The sequence below is a fragment of the Phyllostomus hastatus genome, unplaced genomic scaffold (genome assembly GCF_019186645.2).
Source record: "Phyllostomus hastatus isolate PE091 unplaced genomic scaffold, TTU_PhHast_1.1 phas_scaffold_28, whole genome shotgun sequence".
Taxonomy (NCBI): domain Eukaryota; kingdom Metazoa; phylum Chordata; class Mammalia; order Chiroptera; family Phyllostomidae; genus Phyllostomus; species Phyllostomus hastatus.
The window spans coordinates 5,174,258-5,178,950 of record NW_025334022.1 but is presented as its reverse complement, the minus strand read 5'-3'; positions in this window follow the sequence as shown (position 1 = coordinate 5,178,950).

Below are 4,693 nucleotides of genomic sequence, written 5' to 3'. Positions count from 1 at the left end.
CAATGTTGGTCTCCTCCCACCAAAAAAAAAAGGAGAGAGAATCTTCTGCTGCAACTCAGTAATCATTTGTTTAATGTTCTAGTGGCCTAGGCACTGGGGGAGCTAAAATAAACTGATGGGTATCCCATGATTGGACAGAATATGACAACTGATTCTACAAAATATAACACTGGAAATCCAGGTAGGAAGTCAATATCCATGAAATATGTTGACAGAAAATAGGGTCCTGACAGCTGAGTTAGGGGTTTATGACAGGGTGTGTGTCCTAAGAGGACATAGATAAAGTGGAATTGGAGGTACTAGATAGTTAAACAAGACAAAATGAATAATTGGGAAATAAGGCTGTGGGGAAGTTAGAGCTGGAACAAAGTCAGAGTTCAACATTAGGTTAATCTAATGTCCTTTCACAGTGTATTAGACTAGAATATTGTAAATCCTTCCTAACCAATGCTCAATTTGGTCCTGGAGAGTAAATGGAGCTGAAGCCTGTAGGAGGAAAGCAAGTAGTTTCAGCTCTGGGAAAAGAAGAATATAAAGGTTCAAAAGTAGATAGCACACGATACTTAGAGTCCTGTTCTCTAATAGGACATTATTAAAAAGAATCAAACCAAGGTTTTATTGGCTAACTATATCAACCCTTTCCAGGGCACATTTATGTTTTGATCCAAGATAAGAAATAATTAAAATGCATATATGTATTTCTAGATGGAGTTGGAGGTTGGGTATTCAGAGAGCAAGAAAAAACCTAGTGTGCCTAAATGTCATGCAGTCTAGAGGCCCCAGAGATACAGATTGTCTACTTTGTGTAAAGGAGGCATTTACTTTTTTTTTCCTGGATTGTATTTTGAGACTATATCCTGGGAATATGGAACTTCATGGAGATGAATCCACCTGCCCATCCCTACATCCAAGAGAAAAATAATAGGAGCAGAGGGTGAGCCCCACCAACAGAACTGAAAGCAGTAACCTCAAGCCCATATTGATTTGGGTTTTCCATTTTGGGAGTCAGAAACAGTTTTTCAGAAAGCCATTACCGAAGCAGTTGTAAAATTTACAACTTGTCTCTGTTTGCTATTTGTGCTTGTTCTCTTGTAGTGATTAGCCTTCAAACTTCTAGGGCAGGGGTCAGCTAACTTCCTTAAATTACCAGATAGTAAATATCTCAGGTGTTGTAGACCACATATAGTTTCTTGTCATAACTCTTCACCTCTGCCACTATAATGCAAAGTGGTCATAGGCAACACATAAACCAGTTGGTGTAGTTGTATTACAATACGATTTTATTTACAGAAACAAGCAGGGGCTCTGGTGATTTGAACAGTGGATTGTAGTTAGCCAACTCCTGCTCTAGGTCCCCAAATGGCTTATCATTAGAAGCATCAGCAAGGGTCAGCAGCATGGGAGATTACAATAAACTCTGCAACCAAGTTTAAGGAGAAAAAGTCCAAGCTGGGCAGCCATAAAGTAAAAGGAAATAAGCAGAAAGCTCAGACTTTGCTGCTGCAAAAGAAAAGAAAGAAAGATCCTTTCAAAGAAAAGAAAGGATCTCAGCATATCTGGCTCTTAGAAGAGACACTGCATTTGAGGAGTGAAAATCCATGTGTGATGCTATCTGGTGATGCCTCATCTGGTGCCTCTCAATCACAGCTCATACATACCTCCTCTACCTGTCCATGTGGCCAATTCTAGAAAGGAAGAAAATGTAGATGGAAGAAAAGTGAAAGGACAAAAATAAGTTCAAGGGAGCTTGGAAACAAAGAAGTCTGACTTCTTATTGAAACAGTTTGGGCAAGAAAAAGTCTGAGAGTGCCTAGGACCCTAGCAAAGGCCTTGAAGGCTATAGGGAGATTTGAAAATGTAGATCATAGTTATAGTAGCCAAAGGAATAACTATTGGTCATTAAAAGAACTCTTCTTGAGGTCTGAATGGGATTGTTGAGATATTCTTGAACTGCTTTGAGTATATAAATGTTACACTTTGTCCTTTGGGACTCTCAGGGACTAACAAGTGTGTGGACCAACTCTGAACTACATGTAAAATGTGAAATATATTTATGTTGGTGAAGTAACATGTACATATGCTTAGAAATCATCTATTGGGACATTTTCCCCAACTGTGCCATGCAAGTAACAACCAAATCCTAGATATACAGCCAAATTTTATAGAATCCAAAAGCAGTCCACATGGGAACAAAAACTTCTGTTTCTCACTGTCGTCTAACATCCTAGAAGAGACTCACAGGTGAGGGTACTTGGAAGACAAAAGATTTGTTATTCCAAGGATAGAGGGTCACAATGGGATAAAAACCCCAGTCTTAGGCTGCTCCAAGTCAAAATGATCTGATCTGCCTCTTCTGAACTTTCTCTAGAAAGAGAAAGACAAACCCAGGAGGACAGTTCCAACTTAGTCACAACCATTTTATAAACCAAGTAAGTAACTTAGGAGGAAGGGGAAGGGAGGTTTACAAAAACACACCTTCAAGCATGTGCACTCACTCTGGAGCCAAAATGAATCTGAAGAAGAAACAACTCTTCATTTTCCACTTAGTACTCATTAGGTTTTCCCTATTGTTGTGTGGGCAGAAGACAGTATCCTTGGTGAATACAGAAGGGTTTAAAAAGAATATAGACAGAGGTCATGAATCAGACATGATGGAAAGTCAGTGGCTCCAGCTCATTAACCCAGGACCATGGCCCCACAATGTCAGAGAACTGGAAATTCTACTTTCTTGGTTTATGAGGCCATCTGAATAAGGTGGGACAACTTAGAAACATAGCTTTTTCAAATACTATCAGCTCAATCATGTGCCTGTAGATTTTGTCTGAGTCTAAAGAGACTCCATCAGTTGCAAATGTGTTTGTAAAATCAAAGACATGTGTGTGTATGTTATTAACCATGTTTCAAAGATGGTTCTCCTCCTGCTAAGACTATAGTCACAAAAACAGTCAACTGTTCTGAGTTAACCAGAAACAATTTAGATCTCTTCTATCTGCTAGCTCACAATTGACTAGTAGTACTATTTCCATACTTAAATGATCTAAATTTAAAAAATTTTTCAATGATAATAGCAACAATTTGTTTGCATCTTAGCCCAAATCATACATCCTTTTCTTCTTCTTTGCCTTGCCAAAAAAATAAAAAACTTGGATGGGTAAGCAGTTTTCAAACATTAATAATGATAATTAACAACTTTTATATTAAATACAAACCAGTGTTTTTATGAAATTGTGGTCTAGTTTATTAGTAGATGTTATATTATTAGCTGTGCTTTACTTTGCTAACTTAGAGTCAGAATTTCCACATTTTGGTTGATATATGTTATGACTCATCATATCATGGCTGGCCTCCTAATTTCCTCCAAGGAACATCAACCCTTTATTGATCCATGCCTATTTTCTGGATTGATTGGTCAGGAACAACTTGCTTATCATTATCTGTTCAATAACCATCCTCGGGATTGTTCTGGTGGCTGATTCTATTGCAGCCACTACTTGACTTTGACTCTTTTACTGACTTTGAGTTCTCAGACTAAATTGTACATCATAACTTAAATAACTCTGACTCCTGACTGAGTGGACCCTTGGACTGATTTCTCCTGGAAACAGTATTGGGTGTCTTAATATCTAGCTTAAAACTATGGCTCTGAGATTGGTTCACAGATTTATGCCTTTTTCTGATATCTTCATTGGAGAAGATATTTATCTTTTAACATTTAGTATGAGAATATTGATTTTTTGTAGAAATGTGACCAAAATGTGAATTTTCAGTTTTCTCAAGAGAAAAGAGAAAAAGAAATAGAGCAAAGAAAAAAAAAGAATGCTTTTAAATTATTACAAAAAGTACAAGATGTTTGCCTTGTCAGGTAGCTCAGTTAGTTACAGTGTTGTCCCCATATGCCAAAGTTGTGGGTTCAATTTCCAGTCAGGGCACATACAAGAATCAACCAATGAATGCAAAAATGGGTAGGACAAATTCTCTCTCTTCTCTTCTCTCTCTCTCCTCGCCCTCTCTCTCTCTCTCTCCCCCTTTCTTCCTACCCCTAGAATCAATGAATTAAAAAAGCACAAGATGTTTTAAGGTATTACTCTAAAAGAGGAAGCAAGCTTAATTTGTGGCAAGAGAGATTTGATCTTAACAACAAACAGTCCTTCTGCATTGCTATGGTGTTTACCCATTATAATAGGTTAGCAGTTGACTTAAAAGGTAGGGGGGCAGACTAGGATTCTACCCTAGGTCTACTACTTTTTCTATATAAGCCCATGTAAGTCACTTAACTTATCTAGTTGGTTGTGATAAGAACTAAAATGAAAAGAGACCATTGTGGCTAGACATGTTTCAATTCAACCAATATTTACTGAAAGATAGACACTGGGTATCACAAAGATGTAGAGAAGAGCTGTTTGGTTATTGGTTTAAATATCCACACATATAATGTGATAAACCATGCTCTGAGAACCCAGAGGACAAAGGGCAATTAATTCCCTAGGAAAGTTTGAGGTGGGCTACAATAAATATAATTTTGTCAGCTAGAAAAAAAAAGGAAGTTGGGTGGGCTACTCTAAAAAGGTATGGTTACCCAGGGAGTATATTCTAAACACAAGAAACATACAAAGCAGGGAAAGGCCTGATTCACATCTTTAATGACACTAAGCACTTGAAAAACATATAGTGACCCCTCTGCATGTAATTCAAA